This window comes from Lissotriton vulgaris, chromosome 8 (assembly GCF_964263255.1).
Source record: "Lissotriton vulgaris chromosome 8, aLisVul1.2, whole genome shotgun sequence".
NCBI lineage: Eukaryota > Metazoa > Chordata > Amphibia > Caudata > Salamandridae > Lissotriton > Lissotriton vulgaris.
Genome location: NC_141696.1, coordinates 881,521 through 908,346, shown reverse-complemented (window position 1 = coordinate 908,346; position 26,826 = coordinate 881,521). Strand labels below are relative to the sequence as shown.

The 26,826-nt window shown below is 45.0% G+C and overlaps 1 protein-coding gene and 1 pseudogene across 1 annotated transcript in view; one reads left to right on the top strand and one right to left on the bottom strand.

The window, feature by feature from the left end:
• The window catches only part of LOC147693184 (NACHT, LRR and PYD domains-containing protein 3-like), a 330,570-nt gene that overhangs the window by 210,576 nt on the left and 93,168 nt on the right, over positions 1-26,826 (bottom strand). The window lies entirely within an intron of this gene.
• Positions 16,275-25,642, top strand: LOC147693185 (uncharacterized; annotated as a pseudogene).

The window sequence follows — 26,826 nt, the reverse complement described above, 5'->3', positions numbered from 1 at the left end:
TGAGGCGGCGTTGTTGCTGGAGGCTGACATTACCGTGGAAGAAGTACGGGGGGCGACCAACGCGCTGGCGTCTGGCAAGGCTCTGGGACCCAACGGTCTCCCGGTAGAACTGTACAAGCAAACAGCCTAGACAACAGCCCCTCATCTCCTCAGAATGTTCGTGGACAGCCTAGAAGTAGGAGAACTCCCTGAAGATCAACGTCTTGCCACAATCATCCCGATCCGCAAACCTGGTAAAGTACCGGAGGCGTGCACTTCTTACCGCCCCATCTCCTTACTAAATGCGGAACCAAAGATCCTTGCCAAATTACTAGCGCAGAGGTTGGCCCCTCATCTTGCCACTCTGGTACACCCAGATCAGTCTGGCTTTATGCCAAATCGTAATACCTCACATAATCTGCGCCGTCTACAGGCGGTGTTAGCTCGCCGAGAGTACATACAGGAGCCGGCGGTCCTTCTCTCCCTTGATGCCACTATGGCGTTTGACACCGTGGAATGGCCTTATCTATTCACGGTGCTTCGTCACATGGGCTTCGGCCCCAAGTACTGCGCGTGGGTCCGCCTACTCTATACCAGACCTCGGGCCCAGATAGCAGCTAATGGTCATATCTCCAGGGATTTCCCTCTCGGTCGTGGGACGAGACAGGGCTGCCTGTTGTCCCCCTTACTGTTCACGCTAGTCCTTGAGCCGTTGGCGATTAGGGTCCGGTGGGAACCATCCATCAAAGGTATCCGGTGGTCGCCGTCGTGGGAGGATCGGATATCTCTCTACGCGGACGATATCCTTCTCTATCTCACCTCCCCTAAAAAGTCAACCCTAGAACTACTTAATGTCTGCGAGAAGTTTGGGAGAGTTTCGGGATATAGAATTAACTGGACTAAATCAGTCTTGCTGGCTGCCCACCCTCACTTCCGGTGGACTGTCCGTTAAGTTACACTGACACCCCTTTTAAGTGTCTGGGAGTTTACGCCTCTTCGAACCCGGACGAATTCTACGCCCTAAATTTGAAACCCCCTCTGGAACGGTTCAATAGGGATTTAAAGGTGTGGCGCTTCCTCCCTCTCACCCTCCTGGGTAAAGCTGCATTGTTCAAAATGATGGCGCTACCCCGTTTTCTGTACCTCCTTGAGAATACACCATTTCATGTCCCCCCTCCTACTTTAAGGCCATCGCAGCGGCTGTTTCTACTTTGCTTTGGGACGGGAAGCCGGCACGAATTGCGCAATGTAAACTGGTGATGGACTGGTATGATGGGGGTATAGCACTCCCTAATATTGAACTGAACTACTGGGCTGACCATCTTAAGCAAATCAATTACTGGCTACACGCCCCACAGACGGAACCCGCCTACTTGGCGGACAGGCAGAGTATCGAATCCAGGGGGCTGTTAAGAAACCTCTATAGTCATAGCGTCCCGTCCGATCTACTGGGCCCGACTGGTCACATGGTTTAACTCTGGTATAGGGCACATAGACACCTTCAGTGCGCGAACATTATTACACAAATGACACCCCTGTGAGACTCATACAGATTAGGTTACATGGGCAACAGCAAAGGGTTCCAGGAGTGGGACGCCATAGGTATTTCCGTTGTGGGAGACCTCTGGAAAAAACACAAAATGGTGGACTTCACTTTCCTACAAACCAAATACGAACTGGCCCAGTCGGAACATTACAGGTGCATGCAAATAAGACATGCACTTCAGGCAGTCATCCCGACGGGAACGACTCTGCGGTAATCCACCCCTCTAGAGGACAGGTTACTGACTGAACATATGACCCACAAAGCGACCTCCTACACATACCGGAAACTAGTCAACAACCTCCCTGACATGTTGTCCAAATTACGTTCGAGTTGGGTGGAAGATATTGGTGACCTTGATGACTTGGAGTGGCAGGAGGCTCTCTCCTTGCCGCGTGAATCTGCAATTCCTTCCAGACTTAAACTGGTTCAGTTGAAAATACTACACCGCACATATTACACCAGGACGGTCCTTCACAAGATAGGGAGAGCTTCCCACGAGTACTGTCTCCGTGGATGCGGGGAGAGGGGGACGTTCTATTATACCATTTGGGACTGTGGTCGGTTAGCCAGGTACTGGGCGGCAGTAATGCGAACCATTTCCCAAACTACGGCTGTCTCCCTGATGCCCGACCCTCGCTGCTGTCTGTTGAACATATGGGATGCAGTAGATTTAACCCATCGGCAACAGGACTGGGTCATGCTGGGAATGATGGTTGCGAAACGCAATATTGCTAAGCTGTGGGGTTCTAATGTACTATCCGCATTGAGAGACTGATGCAGTGACATGGATGAAACAATGGTGGCTGAGAGGGCGGTGTTTGTCCATCGGGGATGCCCTAAAAAATGGGGACAGATCTGGGGGGCGTGGAACAGGTTCAGGGGAAACATATGTGAGCCGCCAAGGGTGGACTTGGATGACTGCCTTTCGGATTAAGAATTGGACCTGAAATCTAGATATCAGTGGTTGTATATCCTGCTGTTTAGAAACCCGCCATGCTGTTAACGGGTGCTGTAATGCTAAGGACGGATCAGTGGTTGCACCGCTAATGCTAACAATACTACAATTATGAGCATATGTTATGTCACCTTCAAAGATCGAAGTGTTTACTGTGCCTTTAATTTATTGAAAAGTTTGGTTTAAAAATGTAGACCTAAGTCATATCATATACCTGTATCGTTTGCATTATGTACAATTTGTCTCCATTTGCCGCCGGACCCCAGGGCTAACGGCTACATGGCTGTGTCAACCTTATAAAGATAATTTGCTACTGTTAATATTGCGGCCGGCCCAAGAGGTTGTAGGCCTTAACCACTTGGATGCTAAGTCATGCCCAACATCTCCATGTAATTTCCATTGAAATCAATGGAAACTCCATGACGAGTTACCCTTGTCATTAGCACTGAAGGGGTTAAGCTGTGTTATATTGGTAATGTGCAATAAAGGTCTTTAAAAAAAAAATAATAATAATTTATTCTGAAACATTTTATGAAAAAATGAATACATTTGGTTTTGATTTTTGGAAAAATAACATTGAAACAAAAAACATCTGGCGTACCAAAAATTGGCAAGTTCAAGGTTTAGAAGCATTATTTAGAGCCTGCATGATCCCAGAACAAAATATATTCTTGAATGACACCATTCAACAGACAACCTGTCTTGGCCTAGCCAAAATTAAAGACTTAAACAAACCGTCTATTCCAAAGCCCATACCTGATACTAATAGCACTACTGATATGGAGATAGACGTATCCCACATTTTACACCAAAACAGAACAAATCCTGATTGGAAAATATGGTTGATCTGGCCCACAGACACAAATAACTGTCAAAATAGATTCCTGAACAAAATACAGGGGTTCAAAATGACCAGGCCAGACCCTGGATACTCCCAGAGACAACATCCAGGGATAGTTACAACATACAGTGTAGGGAAACTATGCCTTGAGTGGCTAGAAAAATCCACACTGGCTGAAATTAAGCAACACTTGACTTTACTTAAAGACGGTGCTGACTTGCATGATTTCTTAATGGGACCACTCAAACAGCATCAAAAACGTTTCATAGCGGCCAGTATATACGCGGCATACAACAAAGCTTGGAAAGTAATGCAAATTAAAAGAGCAGAAAAAATACGAGAAATTGATCGTATTAATTTGGAAAAAACACTTTCTGTTGTGGACAATGCGTTAATGACTCTGTCCTCCAGAATGTATTCACTGGACAGTATTGTATCATCTGCTATTGATATAATAGAGCAGGACTTACTAATGTTACAACACGGTCAGTCCCAATTACGTTCTATTGTACAGCTTGGCTGGACGTTGCAAAATCTGCGTTCAGGCTATGTGCCTTGGCGTTTAATCAACACAATGTCATTATTCTCTATCTTTAACCTTACTGATAAACAAATCAGTTTGGCACAAAAAGGAGCAGACTATTCGATTCTGAGCATTGAAAAACTTGAGAGATTACCATTGACAATGTCAGAAAGACCTGCCATTGAATGGATAATACACGGAATAATTACAATTCCGATAACAACTTTCCAATTTAAATACTGCCAAGAATATATACCAGCGGGCCAGTATGAAAGGTTGGGTAAAGGGTTCATTAAGTCATCATGGAAATTACCTTACACACACACATGTTATAGTGAAAAGAAACAGAATGTATTTCTAAGTGGTAACAATTGTAAACGATCACTAAGCGGTATATTTCTGTGCCAAGGTATTAATTTACATGGGGCCTGTGATGGGACTTCAAATAACCTTTCATGTCACCAGCACGGCACACCTGCAACACAAATAGAGCCGTTCTTTAGACAACTTTTGAACGGGAGTTACATTCTAATAAACGACCACAGATGTTGTGGCATGGTGCCCGGAAAAGCGTATCTCGTAAGCGTTAGTTCCATGGTCACTTGCTGTATGCGAGTATTGTATCCAAAAAACACTCCAGAAACGGAGACGGCAATTCGGCCTTCTCTGAATATCTCTTCTATTCGAATTGATACTTTAAGAAGAATGAAGTCTGTTATTTTGTAGACAACTGTGCCTATTACGTCATCAAAAGAAACGTATGATCTTCTAGTTGCAAGGACAACTGCAGAGATTCATACCCTTTATCAACAAATTGCCCCGTGCATTTCGTAGAAATGCTAAGCCAAATCCTAAATATGTCTGATACCAGTGGCATCGCACATGTATTTAAGACAATTTTTTCGGGACTGTTAGCACCCTTCGAAGCAGTCCTGGGCATCTTTCCCAATTTTGTCCATTCTGTCTTTGGCGGCCTACCACTACTTTTGGGACTCGTAGCAGGAATTTTATTTTTGATACTTCTGCTCCGATATGGCAAGCTAAGTCACAGACAAAACTCCAGCGACGATGGAAGAAACAATCCTAGCTATACGCTATAGGGACCGCATAACGGGGTCAGCAAGCAACCCCTGAACTATGTGACTACAGTGAATCCCATAACATTACATTTCCAACGCGCAGTCCCCACACCATCCGGCCTCCTATCCCAACATCCTCGACCCCACATCACCTCCCACCACTAACATGCACCTCCTCCCTCCCCCCAGTACTCTACTCTATCACCCCCTGGCTACATACATCTCACACTCCTCAATCCCAGACGCGGATCTCCCCTCCGCCACCAACACCCCCACCCCCTCTACCCCACTCCCACAGAACCAGAACCCCACACTTCCGACTAGCTTCTCAGAACAACCCACCTCATCTGACTGCACCCCACACAACATGACTCTCTCCTATCCCATCTCCCCCCCACTCTTTGCACTTCCGCCACTCTTTGCACTCCCACCACTCCTAGCCCTCACTCCTCCCTCAACCTCTCCCCCCCACTCTTTGCACTCCCGCCACTCCTGGCCCTCACTCCTCCCTCAACCTCTCCCCCCCACTCTTTGCACTCCCGCCACTCCTAGCCCTCACTCCTCCCTCAACCTCTCCCCCCCACTCTTTGCACTCCGGCCACTCCTGGCCTTCACTCCTCCCTGAACCTCTCCCTCCCCACTCTCACTCCCTTCTACTACACTGTCACCCCCGCAACGACCAGCCTCCACACGTCCCGCAATTGCCTCACCCCCTATCATTGATTCTCTGTCCAATAACACCAACACCATCACTAATCCTTTCACTCCCCCCCAACCTCCCTACCTACCCGAACTCCAACACACTCACTAACACCCCCAACTCCAACTCCAACTCCAATCACCTCACTAACACCCCCACCCCTCTCCCCCCATACTCCAGTAACCTAGACACTTGCTCTTATTCAGTGCCCTCCCCCAACTCCTTACCCAACCCCACACTGGACACGATCATGACCACCCTCCTCCAAATGAGAGAAGAACTCCACACCCTCAAAGAGTTACTCCTCACGCACCACAGACACCCCCCTCCCACCACCACTTCTCAACCTAACAACTTATCCCCCTCACATCCTACTCAAACCCTACATTGGACCTCTATCCCCTCTCGCAATACCTCCAACCGCCCCCAGCACACTATCAAGACTCTCTCGGACCTCGACATACACACCCTACTCTGCTCATATGTCCCGGCTCGCCAAAACCTCTTAGCCACCACACACCTGTCCATTCCAACGATTCTCTAAAACCCTCTCAGACACCCCACGCATAACAACAGAGGCTCCGTCCCCAACAACCTCACAAAAGTCCCTCTCACTCTAGATCCCTCCTCCTCCCCCTGCACCCCCAGACTCAAATGCACACTTCTCAACTGTAGATCGGCCCAAAGACACTCATCGGAGGTCGCTGATCTCATAATTTCTTTGAACCTTGACTTAGCCATCCTAACTGAAACATGGCTAACTGAATCTTCTACTCCTATCATGGATATCCTTGTCCCCCCCAACTACTGCATCATTAGACTTGACAGGTCCAACAAGACAGGCGGTGGAATCGCATACATTTACAAGAGCAACCTCTCCATTAATAAAGTCACCGCCCCTTCTCTTACCTCCTGTGAATACTTTTGCCTTGATGTCATCAGTGAAAACAAACCTGTATGTTCACTACACATCATATACCACCCACCTGGGGACAACCTCACCTTCTCCCAACAACTCATGGACACAATCTCAATCAACTCAGGACGGCAAAACACACAAATCTACCTTGGCGATTACAATCTTCACTGGAATGATTGCAGTGACGCAGTGGTTAATAGCCTCAAAAATGTCCTTAACGCTTCTGACCTCACCCAAATTTACAACAGCCCGACCCATGACAAAGGCTCTATCCTCGACCTTATCATCTCCAAAGAAGGCACTATTCAACTTCATTCAATCCAACCCTGTGACTGGTCAGATCACCATATTGTCACATTCTTCATCAAGGAAAAATTAAACGTATCCCGGTCCAATCCTCCAAGCCCAAAGTTTGGAAAAGAGACCTGAAGAAACTCAATCCAAACTCTTTACCCCCTAACAGCTGCAATCTCATACTCCCCCCTACCGACGTTACTGACGTTCAGTATTTAACTGACCACTATCTCAACACCATGGCCTCAATAATCAATGAGGCTGCACCGATGCAACTGAAAAGAGTCTGCACCAAGATCTCCAACCCCTGGTACGACGGGAGTCTCAATGAAGACAGACAGGCTATGCGAATGGCAGAGCGCACCTGGAGATCTGTTCCCTCGGCATGCACCTAAAAATGCTGAGGAAAAAGAGAAACGCATACTTCAGGAAAATAAAACGCTCAAAATCAGAGTTCTTCAGACTCCAGCTCGACCAAGCAAAAAACCATCCAAGAAAACTGTTCGAGCTAATCCGATCACAATCCAAGGAACAACCCCAAGCAGTTGTCACTATGGGCAATGCACCTTCCTGTGAAGAATTCTCTGCTTTCTTTAACCAAAAAACTGACAACATAAGGAGCGATCTTCTCATTGACGCAAGCCTTTACTCCAAACCCCACTGCATAACACCCAATGAACCAAAAAACAATGCGACATGGTCATCCTTTGGCACTTACTCTGAAGAAGAAATCGACAGACTACTCAGCACCCTGATACCATCCAATCACCTCACTGACCCTCTTCCTGCTAACGCTGTAAAAGACTTCACCCCTTTGCTCCTCCCACTCTGGACTAAATTTATCAACAGCTCACTTCAACAAGGAACCATACCTGACTCCCTCAAAGTTGGACAAGTTACACCTTTACTAAAGAAACCAACAGCCGACCCCACTGATCTAAACAACTACCGTCCGATTACCAACATTCCCACTCTCGCCACACTGTTGGGAAAAGGCGTTCAACTACAACTGACAAAGCACATAGAACAGTTTTATCTCCTCAACCCTCATCAATCAGGCTTCCGAGCAGGGCACAGCACTGAAACTGCTATGACTCACATAATTGACGACGCCCTCCAAATTTTAGATCAAAATGATACCTGCCTTCTCATCCTTCTTGATCTCTCTTCAGCATTCGACACTGTGAAACATGAGAACTTACTCGAACTCTTAAACACAAGAATCGGTCTCTCTGGGACTGTTCTTCAGTGGTTCACTTCCTTTCTACACAACCGGTCTCAAAAATTCAAGAGCAACAACTTGATGTCCTCTCCAGTACCTGTATCGTTAGGTGTCCCCCTAGGATCATGCCTATCCCCTACTTTATTCAACCTAGTTATGGAACCTCTCACCATCCTGCTACAAGCATCCAATGTACACTTTCACATGTACGCCGATGACACTCAACTATATCTCAAACTACAATCCCCCAAAGACATTATGCGTCTGAACTCAACGATCAGAAGCACCCAATCCTGGCTGGCCGATAATCACCTCAAACTCAATGCTATGAAAACTGAGTTCCTTCTGATCTCACCTCCCGCGAAAATCTCTACCACACAAACCTGGCTTAAGCACCTAACTGCACTCAATGTCCAACTGACCATCGTGGATTCAGCAAAATCTTTAGGCATAACACTTGACGCCAATCTCAACATGCAGCAGCATATCAGCAAGGCAACTAAGGGGGCGAACTTCCAAATAAATACCTTGAGGAAACTTAAACCCTTCCTCCCAGCCAAAGACTACCAAACTGCAGTACAAGCACTAGTCATCCCTCGCATAGACTACGGCAGCGTGGCCCTCTGCGGTCTCCCCCTAACTACAACTGCACCCCTAAGGGCATCACTAAACACGGCAGCAAGACTCATCACTGGATATAAAAAACACTCACCTATCTCCCCTGACTTTAAATCCCTGAACTGGCTGCCTTTTGAAGCCAGAATACATCTGAAAATTGCCTGCATGACGCACAAGGCTATACACCTGAAATTACCCGGCTACCTCACTCAGAAGTTGACAATTTCTGGCAGGTCCAGAACCACGAGAAGTACAAACAATCTCCTGCTGAAGCCTCGAAGATTCCGGAAGGAAAAAACTTACAAACGCTCCTTCTCAGGAATGGCCCTCAGGATCTGGAACTCACTCCCTCCTGAAACCAGACTCATCTCCTCCACTCTTCTTTTTAAGAAAGAAGTTAAAACTATCCTCATGGCTAAATACACTTGAACCACTACTTTTGATCTTTTAAGACTCTGCGTCGATCTGTACTACTTGTTTGATTCCTATGCACATGTGTTTTACTTGTATTATGGAACTACCTGATGGTTCATGCTCCCTCTTATTTGTACTACTTGCATTGATGTCCTACCTTCCTACTATGCTCCCTCGTGTACCCACCCTACCACTCACTTACCCCTTGCCTTGGTAAAGCGCTCTGTTATCTGCAAAGATCTTGTTCGCGCTATATAAAACTTTCAAAATAAAATAAATAAATAAAAAATAAAATAACCAAAGAAGCTCAGCAACTCACCCATGTTCCGCTTACAATGTCACTCATTGAATGCTTATACCTTACATATGTTATGTTTACGCTATGTATATGTTTATTCAGATTTTTGTCATTCTATTACTGTAAAGCGCTCTGCTACCTCCGGGTCTTGACAGCGCTATAGAAAACTTCCTAAATAAAATAAAAAATAAAAAAATTTAAAAAAATAACTAAAGTCCTTGGATTAGCCCGGCTAAGAGATCTGAATATGACCTGGCTTCTTTCATTCAGACCTATCTGTCAAAATTGCATCTTACCTGTGCTTCGATGTATGCTATACGGAGAAGAATGCGTGTTGGTCACCTGTCTTACACTACAATCAGCAGTACCAATGGATATCGATACTTTGCTAAGTCCTGTAACGGCTCATGCATCGTGTTGTCCCCAGCGGTTACCGATTCTGATGACGGCATTCGTTGAGACTTCATCACTACGATTAGGTGGGAATGAAGTACGAGATGAGAGCAGCATCACCCAGGTACGACCTTCTGTGAGCATTGCTGATCCTTACATCGATGATAGCAATCATCCTCACGACTGTACTGTTGCGGAATTTTCGAACTTGGTCGAACTTTCACCTGAAGCTGTAGACAGCTTTTTTGCGCATCTGTCTGAAATGATGTTCTCCACTGAACAGAGAGAATAATTTTAAAAAAAAACGACTAGCACACAGCGTTCCCTGAACTCTGAATTTGGCCTTCAGCTTTGATAAACGAAAGCCACTGAAAACATTTGGAACTATTTTTTCCCCTGAAAGCGACATTTTTTTTTTTCAACTTCCAAAATATTTACCTTTTTCTGGCACACATACTCTGCTTAAAGTAGAACTATTCTTAAAGAACAGAGCTTCTATTTTTAGTAACTCTAAAGACAATATATTACCTCAGCCTCTAGCACATTTACAGCAATTGTATTTATATGTGATGGAATGGTCTCGACTTTTTTTTCTGTATTAAGAGCCATTTCATGTGTCAATTTCGCAAATCATTCAGCTGAAATGTATATGCATCCTTTTAACTGAAGGGTTACACTGCTTGGAAAACGTACAGTACCAATAATCTTTTCCATGTATTTCGCATACAACATTTCAAATGCAAAAAATGTATTTTGGGGTGGGTTGGAATACACATGCACCTTTAAAATGTTTACTATTGCTTAGTTTTAGTAAGTATGGACATTAAATTGTGGAGTGGGTATTGTGTTTTTATCTAGGAACCTAAATTGATATTTCGATTTTATGCCATTATACGGTTATAATTATTAATATCCCTATGGAGGCATAATAATCATATCCATATTAGTCATAGCCCATGCAGTCACATTAAGCAAGGCTACTTCCCTGGACTCCTAGAAAGCACAACGAGTACTCTAAACAAAACAAACCTCCAGCAACCAGGGAAATCCCAGTTTGCTTTTGTTTTGATTTCGTCCTAGAACTCCTGTAAAGCACTAAGAACGGCCAGTTCTTGGTGACATCTTTATTGACGTCTTATGTCCAAACCTTACGTCAAACCCGGCACCTTTCAGGTATAAATATACCAACGTTGCCTTAAGCAAACACACAGTGGTGGTTTTGGAGCAGCTATCTACTTGCCCGAGAGCCCACAGATGCTGCCCCTCCCTCTTGACGCGCTGAGAAAGATGCTGTCTTTTTCTCCAGCCGAGAAAATCCAGCTCCGGCGTTTCCAGCCTACCCTTGCGGGTTGGTGGGATATCGAGTTCTGAAAGAGAGATACCAGACCTCCTGCTTTCTACTACCAAGGTACGGAGCTGACTAAACCCTTAAAGAGAATTCTGGATTCAGATTCTTGGCAAAACCAACTTAACTTAAACGGCTACTTACTTACTCCTTCCCACGTATTAGGCTTAGGTCAGGTACACCGGGGTAGGCGTAGTTAGAAGCACCAGTTGAATACGTTAGTCAATGTATATATGTATGTATAGATTTTATCCATTTTAAAGTATCTTATGACTAAGAAACCATATCAATGCTTTTACAGTATTATTTCATAATCCTCCTTTTACTATACGCACTTTACTTTACATTAAGTATTGGAATTGTGGCAATTCATTTCTCTTGCATGAGAAAGAAGACTGCTCAATAAATTATACCTGTTATTGAAAACGCCCGTCTCTCTTTTCTCTGCACTCTGGTGAAACTAAGTACGCACGATTGACTGAGTGAAATAGCTGTCTATTGTTTTCACACGACTCTAGAGATTTACTCTTATTCTGAGGAAGCCAAGTTGTCATGTTATATGGTTGTCGGAAGCTAATCTCTTCTTGTCTAACCAGGGAGGTTAAACTCCTCCTCGTTTATTCGAGAAAGATTCTAGTGACCTCTGAGCTAGCTGGCAAACCTTAAGTCTAATATAGTCAGTAGAGACCTAGTCGACCTCAGTCCTACGTCTAAACTGCTGTTTATATTATTCCAATGCGCAGAGCCTAACTACACTACAATACCAAGCCATTTCTAAGTTACACGTGATTTCCGAGTCTATTCATCAGGACACAGGAGATTGGTCCGTGATGGGATGGTTTTGGGGACTACTGTCCACATGGGATGGAAATTGTTAACTTTCCTTGGAATTATTCTAGTCATCATTTTCTCTTGCTGTCTCTGTTTGCGGTGTGGTCCCGCCATTTGTGGTCTTTGTGCCACCTTGTGTGTTCTGAAGCCTGCATGACAGAAAACAGAGAACATTAAAATGATGTTGCAGCAACAGCTTGTCATATAGCTCCTGTATATCCCTATATCGTGTTAAGTTAGCATAGGTACATTTGAGGTTTAAACGCCATTTTTCTTTCTTGCAACTTCTGCACACGACACTTAATTGTTGACTTAGCTTTCAACCTAGTAGTTTGCCGTAGTGTATGTGAGAATAATATGTTATTGCTCTTGATATCAGCTTTGCTTAATAAACTATGTCTGCACGAAGAGTGCTGAAGTTTCAGGAACAACACGATATGGAATTGTTATGAGGTCTGATCTCCACGCCTTCATAGTCATAACACAAGTGCAGCCTTTGCCAGCTCTGGCTTCAGGCGGGATTGATATTGCTTTGCACGACACATATGAGACACTTGATGCGGTGCACATGCAGAGAGAGCAGGTGTATGCTGATGTGATTCCTTCATGCTAAGACACTAAGGTATGGGCCCGCCCTAAAACAACCCAAAGAGACCTTCTTAGCTAATAATATAATATATGTGTTAGGGAGGGTGAGATATAAGTGTTGTTAACTCTTATTCATTACAGCATGTTAACATGCTGTCACCATTCGCTTTTTATGTCTTAGTAACTATGCTGATAATTTTGATACTGATAATAAGTATACTTGTATTATCTAAGATACTGCGCCTGAGAAGACGGCATTAGTAAATAAACATTTCAAATGCACATGTGTCTTCTTTACTCCATGTTCTGGTTTGTAATGATAATATAACGAAAGAGTGTTCATGAGTCCCACGTACCCTGAGGTACTGTAAGTTCATGTTCTGGTTTGTCTAAACATTGGGAGTTTGATATGTCCAATGAGACACTGTAGCTAGCTCGGTAAGGGGTGAGTTGGTTGCTAAGGTAAGTTTTGGGACACCCTAATTTGCCGAGGTTCCACTCCTCTGTGCACAGTTCTGTGTGAGAACAGAAACCCTGCGACATGGCGCCCAACGGTTTTGGTGGTCTTATATCATGACACTCGAGTAGTTTATTGTTCATGCCTTAACCCCTTCACCTCCGTTTCCGGAAAGCGGGGTGTCGGTGAAACCTGCCTATTTTTGAAATAGGTCTTATTCAAGCTTGATTCTTTCTTAAACGGTTTCTTTGAATTACTACCCAGTTGTGCTACAAAGTATTCTTTGTGTTTTCTTGTTTCCAGTGTTGACATGGCGGTGGCCATTGCTCAACATAGTCGCGTAGCGGTGCGCAACCATCTTCAGACGTACCAGGTCCCGGTAGATGGGATGGCTGTGATTTTCGTGGTATGTGCAGATCCGGCGTTCCCTTACGAGTTGTTTTACTCTTGGGTTACGTTTCCGGCTGTGGACGCTAATTCTGGTTTGTTCCACTCCTACACCGCCTCGGATGTCCCGGCTGAGTATACACCGTACAGGGCATTGGAAATACCTATTGATCATTGGCAGCATCGAGTTTGGTTTGATGGCGCCCTCCCCCACTCTTTGTCCGCAGCGAGGTTAGGTCCACTCTCAATTCCAGGTACAAATTGGCCTGCGTTGGGTGGCTTTACCCCGCACCCGAATCACGGCGCTTGTACCCTGCAGGAAATTCGTAGGCTGCATGTTGTTTCCATTTCCGTGATTCCTGCATTAGTGCAATACATCGGTCGCCACCTGCCTGGTAGTCCCCAGGGGGGTGCGGCCGTTCCCATGGATCGAGGCGGAATGCGTCTCAATCCAGTGATGGTTAATTCGGTTTTTGGTGCTCGTCCAGTTGACAACGATGACTTCCCATTCTGGCTAGCAGAGAAGTTTGATCAACTGGAGGCGGTTTTTCCGAATTCTACTCCTGCTGATAAGCATAGAATGTTAACGATTACTCTACCGAAGGATTTAACTCCTGAACTTGTTGACTGTGAAAGCTGGGGAAAAACATTTGCGGCAGTTTATACAAGGTGCTTCGGCACCCCGTCTATGACTGCCCTGCCTGATATCATTAGACGTGTTCAGAATGATCACGGTCCAGAGGCAGCGGTTGAATTGGGTATGCGCCTGTGTGGTTCATTTGAGATTGTATGTGATCTCATTCTCTCCAATGTTAAAGGAGATGCAGTTAACTTTCAGGTGTCGAATGCTTTGGCTGCTCTGCCCGATGCCGACAAACCCCGCCAGTTGGCAAAGATTGTAGTGGCCGCTTATAAGACAATTGGCTGCACAAGTAGAGGTCTGAAATATTTTCCAGTAAAGGAGAAAAAACAACCTCAGGGACAATCTGCAGTGACAGATGTCCAGCCCAAGTCCAAAAAACAAAATTGGCCTAAGAAACAGACACAGGGGAAGCAGAATAAACAGACTCAGGATTCTTTTCCTGCAGTACAAGCGCCTGCGCCAACAGAAAAAGTTTATGATTTGCGCGATCGCTCGATGATTAAATCACCTGATCGATTTCAGGGTTCTGATCAACGCTCTCCTCGTTCCTTTCAGGAAACATCGGCCCCGAAGACCGGTGGAGGAGGGGGTGGACGTGGACGTGGTGGCCAACAGGGACGTGGTCAGTCCCGCCAAGCTGACGGCGCAGTGAAGCAGGAGGATTCTACGCCTAAAAGACCGCAGTTTGCGAAAAAGAAAGTCGCAGCCTTAACAGCGCATCGATATGCCACAGATAGTGAGAACGCGGCTTCGGAATCTGACGTGGGCTCTGACCTTGCTGGACAGCGCGGCGGAGATAACCATAGTCAGAGAGGCGCTGCGTCCACTACTGAGGGTGACAGCGACTGAAGTGTTCGTTGTAATTGAAACAGCCGATACAAGACTGGCTCCCCCTGAAAGACTTTTTGAAATTGTCCTGTTGATTGAAGGTGACATACAGCGTACTGTCAGGGGGGTATTTTGGGAGAACCTTTCGTCTACGTACGACATTTTGCTTTCTGAGGCTGACTGGCCCCCACCTTTTGTGCTCGCAGCGCCGCGAGGGGAGGAGGTAATCCTTCCCAGTTTCGCGCACACTGTCTCGACTGAGCATGCGCAGCATTTTGCAGAAGAGTGGGCTCGGGCTCTTGCACCGGCTCTGTACCGCAACCAATGTGGTTGGGATAAATTGTCTCCTTCACACGAAATTCCTTTGCGGTCTGAGCCTCAGCCTCAGCCTCAATATCCCATACGGCGTGAAGCTAAAGCTGCCGTCGCAGAAATCCTTGAACAATTGGAATATCAGGGAGTTATTGAAACGTGTGTGTCACCGATGAATAATCCCCTTTTTACTGTGACCAAACCTGACGGATCATATCGTTTGGTATTGGATTACCGGCATTTGAACTCGCATTGCCGTAACTGTGCAGTACAGAATACTCACGGCTCTGCGCTAGTGGATAGTCTGGTGCGTAAGCGTTTTAAGACAACGCTTGACATATCCACTGGTTTTTATGCCCACAGACTGGATAGCTTTAGCTCCCAATGGACAAGTTTTACGTCCGCTGGTGTGCAAAAACGCTTCCGGCGACTTCCAATGGGCTACAAAAATAGTCCTGGGGTCTTCACCTCAAGAATAGTCACTCTATTGGAGAGTATCGATCCAGATGCATGTTCTTATGTGGATGACATTTATCTCACAGACGACAAAATTTGGATGCATCTATGTCGGGTGAATTCAATAATTTGTACCTTTGCTGATATGGGTTACAAGTTTAATTTTGCAAAATCGCACATTGCAGAACACACAGTGTTGTTCCTCGGCTATGAGCTGAACAATGAGGGTCGAGGATTGGCTCCTCACTTCCTGGAGAAATGCGCACAGTTGCGCGCTCCTACAACACTGAAGAAATTACAGTCTTTACTGGGCTTCTTGAATTTCGTCAGGACTTATGTTCCGGAATATGCCCAGCGTATCAAGCCTTTGTATGCTTTGATACAACCAACTTTTTCAAAATCATGCTGGCTGCCTGAGCATTCGGCCATTTTGAAATCATTGCAGGCCGATCTGCTCGCTTCTAAATACTTACTGACTCGTGATAATCACACCAACCTGATGATAAGAATAATTCCAGGGGCGGTGGGTTTCACGTACCTGACTTTTAATGAAGGTGACACAGTACCTATTGCTTACAAGTCACACTTGTATACTTTGGCTGAATTGCGGTTTCCCACTGTGGAGAAAGTTTTAACTGCGGTACAGATGGCGATTCTGAAAGAACGAGCACTGTCGCAGGGGAAACGCATGTTAGTGGTAACACCCTGTCCTCATTTGGAGGCAGTCACGAAAGCCAGTGTACCAAATTCTAAAGCTTTGCACCCTCGGTGGATTCAGTGGGCTGCGTCATTGACATCCACGGATGTCACGTTCATTTTTGACGCTTCCTTACGGTCGCAAGAGTACTTGCAGTATGAATTCGTTCATCCTGCTCCTCTGGCTATGCGACCTTTGGAGGACTTCCATTGCATCATTTACACTGATGGGTCGGCGCAGGTTGCGCATTGCTCTAAGCATGCCTACGTTTCCGCATGCGCCATTGTGGTCGGTGCTATGTTGAATGATGAGTTCATTTCCAGGGAAGTGCACACGTTGCCCCTGGGTGACTGCACCGCACAATTAGCGGAGCTTCGTGCACTCTTACTAGCGTTAGAATACGCGGATCCAAGTGTTACTACTCTGATTGTAAGTGATTCGTACTACTGTGTCCAGTCTTACAATGAAAACTTGTTCTTTTGGATTCAAAATGGTTTCCATGATTCCAAGGGTAGCGCAATAAAACATAAAATGATCTGGGTTCGAGTGGCAGAGCTTCAGGCTTTGTTGCCGCTTGTCTATGTAATTCATACTCTCGGTCATCAGCGCGTAGGAGTTCACGCTGTTGGCAACTCGCTTGCTGATGAGGCAGCGAAATCAGCAGTATCTACATACTTAGTTGCAGCAGTTACTAGGTCAAAAACAAAGATTGATAGCGACATCTTGGCAGCAATTGCTGCCTCTGAGAAGGGAAGTAAACATCCTGCGGGATTCCCTTCGAAGTACATGTACCACTTAAGTCCCGAAAAGGTTCCTTTTGTGACAATTCCTGATGTTGGGGAACGGCTGATTCCCAACTCGGATCGCAGAGCAGAGTTGATTACAGCGGCACATGAAGGTGTGGCGTCTGCGCATGCGGGCGTCTCGGCCACTGTAACTCAATTACAACAACGTTTCTGGTGGCGATGACTGTACAAACAGACGCGTGATTATGTCCTTCTTTGTGACATATGCCAGCAGATTAAACCTTCGACTGCTACGCGTCCGCCACAGACTCAGTTGTACATTTCTAATAAACCTCTAGGTTGTGTTTATTTAGATCACTGCGGTCCTTTTTCATCTGATACTGCGTATAAATACATCTTAGTAGCAGTTGACTCATGCACATGCTTTGTGTGGGTTTGGCCACATCGCAGCGCTGTTTCACGGACTGTCATTAGAGATTTGCGTGTCTTTATAGGGATTTTTGCCTGTGGTACCTTCCATTCGGATCAGGGTCCGGCTTTCGCCTCTAAGGCGTATAAGGATGCCATGACTTCGATGGGGGTCCAAGTCAAGTTTTCGTCACCCTACAGACCTGAGGGTAATAGTGTAGTTGAACGAATGAACCGTGATTTAAAGCAATCTTTGACAGCCCGAGTTATAGGCACTGGCAGAAACTGGCTGGCTCACCTCTATGGCGTGCAGCGTGCTCTTAATAATCTCCCTAGAAGGTCTCTGGGTGGGCGGACCCCATACGAAATGCTCTTTGGCATCAAGATGTACTTCCCTGACCTTGACGGTCTAGACTATGTGGTTCGCGCCACTTCCTTTGACGCAGATGAACATTGCAATGTTTTACAGAATCTACAAAAGACCAGAGACAGTCTTGCAAAGGAACATTTGCCCTCCACGTCGGATAATGCGTTGCAGATCCCGGTAGTTGGCTGGCTACCCCAAGTTGGAGAACTGGTTCGGGAGAAGATCGATAACAAGAAAGAATTTGGTCCTTCCTATCGAGCTCCGGTTCCCGTCGTTGGAGTGAAGGGCACAAGAACAGTCATTTTACCACCACTTCCTGGTCGTAAGGAAAACAGGTTTATTTCAATTGACAATGTCAAGATACACAGAGTGGCCGATTCTTCTTAGCATGACACCGGCTGTTTCCTGTCCTTCCATTGTGAGGAATTCAGTTATGCCCGCTGCTTCTATTAATGAACCTGACGTGGCCATCGAATTACCTGTTCTTTCCAGTCCTTTATTAAATAATTTACCCGGAACTAACGTTGATGAGACAGACTATGCCTACCCAACTGATTTGTCCATACCTGACCTGCAAGCACGTCTAGCCACGGAATCCAGATTTTCTTTTGACTCTGTTTCTCTTGCCTCAAGGAAACCCTCTCGTGTTGCAGTTTATGCAAGCCTGTTTAAAAAACATTTTTTGATACCCCCTTGGACATACATTTGGCAGGTCCTTGTTTCAATTTACCTTTTTATGTCAATTGGTTTTTGGTTTATTTTTTTTCCGAATCTTCAATGGACATTATGTCGAGGAAAGAACATGCATTACTCATTTAAATGGAACTTTGGCCCCACTTTCCTCTTCACATTCTACACACAGATTAAAAAGAGACTTGACTTTGGTTAACATCACAGCATGGCCTGTCCTTGATGGAATCGTGTGGGATGCAGTTCGGTTTCAGATTCATGGCCCAACGGAAGTCGTTAATGTTCCTAATGTACTTATTTATTTATTTATTTTGAAAGTTTTATATAGCGCGAACAAGATCTTTGCAGATATCAGAGCGCTTTACACGGCTGGGAATGCCAGCAAGAGAGTGGGGTTACACATAAGACGTACAGCACATCAATAATACCAGTATAACAGTTAAATGTGTGCATAGATAGTCAATAGCATCAATAATACAGGTAAGATACATATTCATAGAGTTCGAACAGCGAGTTAAATGTGTGCGTAGATAGTTAGTAGCGACAATAATTCAGGTGAAGTACATAGTCGCGGTCTTACTACAACTCAAAATGGCTCAAGGTGAAATACATAGTCATAGAGTTCGAGCAAAGTAATACAGGTCAGAGTAGGGTCTTTCCAAATCCAAACTAATAGGTCAAGTGTATTTGGCCATAAAAATAGCTTTTACTTCTTTCTTAAAATGTGTGAAGGAGGAGATGAGCCTGGTTTCAGGAGGGAGTGAGTTCCAAATCCTGGGTGCCATTCCTGAGAAAGAGCGTTTATAGGTTTTTACCTTCCGGAATCTTCGAGGTTTTAGCAGAAGATTGTCTGTGCCTCTAGTGTTTCTAGAGCCGCCAGAGATTGACAGCTTCTGAGCGAGGTATCCGGGAGAGCTCAGATGTAGAGCCTTGTGTGTCATGCAGGCGATTTTCAAATGTGTTCTGGCTTCAAAAGGCAGCCAGTCCAGCGTTTTCAGATCAGGTGTGATGTGCGAGTGTTTTTTTGATCCAGTGATGAGTCTGGCTGCAGCGTTTAGAGAGGCTCTTAGGGGTGCAGTGCTTGTTAACGGGAGACCGCAGAGGGCGGTGCTGCCGTATTCAATTCGCGGGATTACTAAAGCTTGTACTGCAGTTTGGAAGTCTTTGGCTGGTAGGAAGGGTTTAAGTTTCCTCAGTGTATTGATTTGGAAGTTTGCTCCCTTGGTGGCCTTGCTGATATGCTGCTGCATGTTAAGGTTGGAGTCGAGGGTTATGCCTAGAGATTTTGCTGAGTCCACTATGATGGGTTGGACATTGAGTGCCGTTAACTGTTTAAGCCAGGTTTGCGTGATGGGGATCTTCCCGGGAGGTGCGATCAGCAGGAATTCTGTTTTCAGAGCATTGAGTTTGAGATGATTATCAGCAAGCCAGGATTGGGTGCTTCTAATCGTAGAGTTCAGTAGTAAAATGTCGTTGGGGGATTGTAATTTGAGATATAGTTGGGTGTCATCTGCGTACATGTGAAAAAGTACATTGGATGCTTGAAGCAAGGTGGTGAGAGGTTCCATAACTAGGTTGAACAGGGTTGGTGATAGGGAAGATCCTTGGGGCACGCCTAACGACACAGGTATTGGAGAGGACATCAGGCTGTTACTCTTGAATTTCTGCGTCCTGTTGTGTAAAAAGGAGGTGAACCACTTGAGAACAGTCCCAGAAAGACCCATTCTTGTGCTCAGAAGATCGAGTAACTTCTCATGTTTGACAGTGTCGAATGCCGAAGAAAGATCAAGCAGGATGAGGAGGCAGGTGTCACCTTGATCTAGGATTTGAAGGGCGTCGTCAATTATGTGAGTCATAGCAGTTTCAGTGCTGTGTCCTGCCCGGAAGCCTGATTGATGCGGGTTGAGGAGATCAAACAGGTCGATATGTTTAGTCAGTTGTAGTTGAACGCATTTTTCCAATAATTTGGCGAGAGTGGGAATATTGGTAATGGGACGGTAGTTGTTTAGGTCGGAAGGGTCGGCAGTAGGTTTCTTTAGCAAAGGTGTGACTTGTCCAACTTTGAGGGAGTCAGAGATGGTTCCTTCTTGGAGCGAGCTGTTGATGATTTTAGTCCAGAGAGGAAGGAGCAGTGGTATGAAATCTTTGACCGCGTTAGCAGGGAGGGGATCCGTGAGGTGATTGGAAGGTTTCAAGGTGTGGAGCAGTTTGCCTATTTCTTCTTCGGAATAGGTCTCAAAGGTTGACCATGTTGCATTGTTTTTAGGTTCGGTGGGTGTTATGCAGTTCAGTGTGTTGTGGAGTCTTGCGTCATCGCGGAGATCATTCTTTATGTTGTCGGTTTTTTTGGGTAAAGAAAGTGGCGAAGTCTTCACAGGAGGGTGCTTCGTGCAAGGTAGTGAGAGGTTGGGGTTGTTCCTTGGCTTGTGTTCTGATTAACTCAAAGAGTTTTCTAGGGCGATTTTTAGCTTGGTCGAGCTGGAGGCTGAAGAAGTTTGCTTTTGAGCGCTTTATTTTCCTGAAGTAGGCGTTTCTCTTTTTCTTCAGGGTTTTCAGGTGTAGTGCAGAGGGAGCTGTCCTCCAGGTGCGCTCTGCCAGTCTCATGGCTCGTCTATCTTCATTGAGACTCCCGTCGTACCATGGGTTGGAGATTTTAGCGGAGACTCTTTTTAGCTGCATGGGAGCAGCCTCATTAATTATTGAGGTCACGGCGCTAAGATAGTGGTCAGTCAGGGATTGGACATCTGTAACGCCAGTAGGGGGGAGTAGGAGGTCGCGACTGTTCGGGGGTAAGGATGATAGGTTGAGTTTTTTCAGGTCTCTTTTCCAGACTTTAGTTCTGGTGGGTTGAACCGAATTGTGTTTGACTTTTTCATTGATGTGGAATGTAACAATATGATGGTCAGACCAGTCACAGGGTTGAAAAGTCTCAAGTTGAGTAGCGCCCTCTTTGGTGATGATAAGGTCGAGGGTAGAGCCTTTCTCGTGGGTTGGGCTGTTACATAATTGTGTGAAGTCCAGTGCGCTGAGGAAGCTTTTAAGACTATTTACCACCGCATCGTTAGGATCGTTCCAGTGGAGGTTGAAGTCACCCAGGTATATTTGGGTGAGCTGTCGTCCTGCGTTGGTTGAAATCAGGTCCATCATTTGTTGGACGAAGATGAGGTGGTCTCTAGGAGGGTGGTAAATGCCATGGAGAGAGCATATTGGTTTGCCATCACTGATGATATCGAGGCAGATGTATTCGTAGGAAGTTGGGGAGGGTAGGGGCGGCACGGAAACTGTCAGAACAGAAAGGCTGTTCCTGTATATGCATGCGATTCCGCCACCTATCTTGCCAGACCTGTCCAACCTAATGATGTGGTAGTTAGGGGGAACCAGAATGTCCATTATAGGTGTAGAGGATTCGGTTAACCAGGTTTCAGTCAGGATGATAAGGTCAAGGTCCAATCTTAGGATGAGATCAGCGATGGCGGAGGAGTGTTTAGAGGCCGATCTGCAGTTTAGGAGAGTGCATTTGAGACGGGGTGTGTCTGGGGAGGATGAGGGTACTAGAGAGAGGGGGACTTTTCTAAGGTTATTTGGGACAGACGTTCTGTTGTTGAAAGTGGAGGATCTACAGGGATTTGAGTGTAATGTGGGGATGGGGAAGTGCGAGGCAGTTGTGGGGTTTAGGGAAGCTTGGTCGTAGGAGCGGGATGTTAATGCTGTGGAAAGTTTGTTTTCTGATTTAAAATACTATGCTGCCTTTGATGCTGAGGATTTATATTTAGAATCTGCTAATTATGGTGAATTGTTCTGTTACCAACATTATGGCAATCACTTTTTACACAAAACATCATCCCGGAGGGATGCTGTTAATTTTACTCAGTGGGAACATTGCCCAGCACCAAAACAAGGGAGTTCAGAAACGTTTCTTAAAAAGTATACTTATTTCACTGACTTTAACCAGTCCAATCCCGAGTCCTTTTATTTTAAATTTCACAAACAGCCACTGTCCAAGGTTAGACTTACCGATACAAAATTGTTGTATTCGAAGGCCTTCCTAGATCAATTAGTTACTGGAGGCTATGAGCTATGGAAGGAAACAATAGACCTTAAATCGGTCTGGGGTTCAAGGGCCTGGCAGGTACAAGGCATTGAGGCTTTGCACCGTGCATGTCTCATCCCGAATCATATGTTGTTTTTAAATGAAACAATTTCCCAGACCACATGCTTTGGATTGGCAACATCTAAAAGGTTAAACACTCCGTCTTTCCCGGAGTTGGAGGAATATGATGGTTGGAGTAATTTTACTCAATTGTCAATTAGAGAATTACAGACTCTGCTTCTCAATTCCTCCTTTAACATTTCCAGTATGAATCCTAAGGGTTGGCTGCTTTGGCACCGTAGTGCAGAGTCTTGTCAAAGTAGATTTTTGAATTTAACTGACGGTTTTAAGACTGTTAGATCTGATCCCCGGTTTGACTTGGGTCACACTGTCACCTCTTATTCTGTGGGCAAGTTGTGTCAAAATTGGCTGAAGCATTCAACTTTACCTGCGGTTAAGAATCACCTTTCCAAACTGAATGCAGAAGTGGATTTAAATGATTTCATTAAAGGCCCATCTAGTGGCAGGTCGAAAAGGTGGTTATATGGGGTTTACAATGAAATTTGGAAGCTGTCACAGATTGAGGCTGCTACACGCCTTAGGGCTATTGATCAGGCAAATCTTGAGAAGGTGCTTGCAGTTGTTGACAATAGCATTAACGTGCTTTCCTCTAGAATTTACACATTGGATAATATTGTGTCGTCAGTTGTCGATATTGTGCATGATGAAATATCAGTGTTATACCATGGTCAGAATCAATTACGATCAATAATGCAGTTTGCTTGGACCCTTCAAACTCTGAAAATGGGTAAAGTCCCCTGGGGTTACATGAACGTTTCTTCTTTATTTGCACCTTTTAATTTGACTGAGAAACAACGCTTGCTTTCAATGCGTGATGCTTCCTTTTCTATGTTACATATTGAAAGGTTAGAATCTTTACCTTTTTCCGTGGCAGAAGCCACTGCTGCAACGTGGCTTATCCACGGTTTATTAACGCTGCCTTTTGCTTTATATAAGTTTTCAAATTGTATGAAATATGTGCCAATAGGTCGTTATGAACCTTTGGGTAGCGGTTTCCTTCATGAAGTCTGGTCACTCCCATACACGTACAGATGTTTTAAGGATGACCAGGAGGTTTATCTGAATGGGGAGGAGTGTACTGAGACGCCAGATCATTCATTAATGTGTCGACACATACAGTTACACGGTTCATGCAACAAGGACAGGCCGAATATGGCTTGCGTTTTACAAGGCACGCCTGTTCCTGCTATCATCCCCACGTTTAAATTGTTAGAGAATGGAAGTTATTTAATGCTCAATAATGAAGACTGTTGTGGGTTAATTAAAGGTATCCCTTTCATAGTAACAGTCAGTGAGCGGGTTATTTGCTGCAGAAATGTGCTTTACCCTCCCACACATGAACATAGAGAGTCTTCCATCTGGCCAAGAATACCAACCTTGGGAGCAGAATTCAGCGGCATGGCAAGAATAAGAGCTCTTTTGTCCCAGAAAGAGGTGGCCTTGAGCTCGGCCCGTGAAACTTTCGTGCTTCACGTTGCTAACACCCGTACAGAAGTTCAGGCTCTTTTGAATACTGATTTGCCTTTGCATTTCGGAGCAATGGTTCGTACTATCTTCAACGCATCCTCCACAAAGGGCCTAGCACATTTTTTTAAAGTTGTTAGCAGTGGTCTCGTGACTTCCTTTGAGAAGATTTTTGGAGTCATTCCTGCTTTCTTCCATTCAATCTTTTCATCCTTGTTTGGAGGGTTCCCGTTTTTACTTGCATTAGCGGCTGGCGCTCTGGTGGTTTTCGGTCTTTTTAAATATGGATGTCCATCCTGTGCAAGACCACGCGCAACTGCTGCTGACGCGGTTTCGCAACCGCATGCTTGATTATTATGGCACACTGCCGTTGGCGACTTTGAGCACGGCATTTGGATTATCTTTTCGATTCTCCTATTTCACCTGTGTCCAGCCTGTATTTCACTGCCTGACCTGTGATTTCCAGTGGGCCATTGATTTGTGTCTCTGCGGACCGGTTTCTCCTGACGTCGATTTTAATCAACTGATGAGTCCTATCATTGCTCACGAGTTGGTTTGTTCTGACGAGAGGATTGTGGCCTTAGCAGTGGCGCATGGACTAATTGGTCCCTGGGATGTGTTGTCGGCAGCACGGAATTTCTTGGAACTGAGTTTTCTTGAAAACCCACCGAGCTGTCCTCTGATGGTTATAGAGGATCCGGTGCTGGAAGAACACGTATGTTCCTTTCATCTTTTAAATTGGATGGCTGAACTGTTTTCGGATGAGGACAGTGACTTCCTATTGGAGGCTGTTGCTACTTACTTTTCATATACAGTTTTGTCGTAGACACTGCTTCATACTGACTTGCTGATTTATAGCATGTCGTTGACTTATTTGTCATGATTTTTTAATTTCGTCTAGCCTATTGGCTTGAGCCACGTTATATTTTTGGGCTATTTTTTAGCATTACCTTTTTGATCTTTAATTTCAATTCATGCTCGTTTACTGTTGAGTTCTGCTCTCATGAGATGGCACTTCTGTTATCATATTTAGTCCGTTCTTGGATCATGGGGGGGTGTCATATAGCTCCTGTATATCCCTATATCGTGTTACGTTAGCATAGGTACATTTGAGGTTTAAACGCCATTTTTCTTTCTTGCAACTTCTGCACATGACACTTAATTGTTGACTTAGCTTTCAACCTAGTAGTTTGCCGTAGTGTATGTGAGAATAATATGTTATTGCTCTTGATATCAGCTTTGCTTAATAAACTATGTCTGCACGAAGAGTGCTGAAGTTTCAGGAACAACACGATATGGAATTGTTATGAGGTCTGATCTCCACGCCTTCATAGTCATAACACAAGTGCAGCCTTTGCCAACTCTGGCTTCAGGCGAGATTGATATTGCTTTGCACGACACATATGAGACACTTGATGCGGTGCACATGCAGAGAGAGCTGGTGTATGCTGATGTGATTCCTTCATGCTAAGACACTAAGGTATGGGCCCGCCCTAAAACAACCCAAAGAGACCTTCTTAGCTAATAATATAATATATGTGTTAGGGAGGGTGAGATATAAGTGTTGTTAACTCTTATTCATTACAGCATGTTAACATGCTGTCACCATTCGCTTTTTATGTCTTAGTAACTATGCTGATAATTTTGATACTGATAATAAGTATACTTGTATTATCTAAGATACTGCGCCTGAGAAGACGGCATTAGTAAATAAACATTTCAAATGCACATGTGTCTTCTTTACTCCATGTTCTGGTTTGTAATGATAATATAACGAAAGAGTGTTCATGAGTCCCACGTACCCTGAGGTACTGTAAGTTCATGTTCTGGTTTGTCTAAACATTGGGAGTTTGATATGTCCAATGAGACACTGTAGCTAGCTCGGTAAGGGGTGAGTTGGTTGCTAAGGTAAGTTTTGGGACACCCTAATTTGCCGAGGTTCCACTCCTCTGTGCACAGTTCTGTGTGAGAACAGAAACCCTGCGACAAGCTCAATGACCTTATGACCATTGACATCGAGTCAGATTGATTTGAGTGCTTTGTGCTTTGCCTGAGTAATGGCAAAAGGAGGGTCTGAGGTTCTGTGATTTTCAACTTCGCTTCGTAGTCAGCTGCCATTTTGTGACGGCCACCATTTTGTGTTGCCCTCACTCAGGCGACACAGCGAACATAGTGTTTTTGCTTTTCCAGCTGCTCGTCTCTCCTGTTAAAAAGTAACCCTTTGTCCTTGTTTGTGAAACCGATGTCAGGGTCTGGCCGAGTTAGTTAATCCATGTCTAGACTGATTGATCCTTGTCTTAGTTGATTGTTTGGGTCCCACCATTCTTCCTTTACTTTATCTTATTTAACTCGCCTTCACTATTCTCTCCGTGTATTCTCTTATTACACAACCGTCCTTTGAGGCTTGCAAATACATCCTGCCACCTGCAAATTGAATTACATGCACTAGCATTGATTAACTTGAGGGGAGGGGAGAATACGGGCTCTGAAAGAATGGCGTACACAAGATACTTGATAGCTTGTTTTTGAACTTTTCTCATTTGTCAGTTTTGCATGTTTTGGGAGTAGGCATTGTAAATATGTATGATATATAAGATTGTGCGCCACGGAATGACGTGGCAGTCTCCTAAGAATCTACTTTCTGTAACTTCTTGG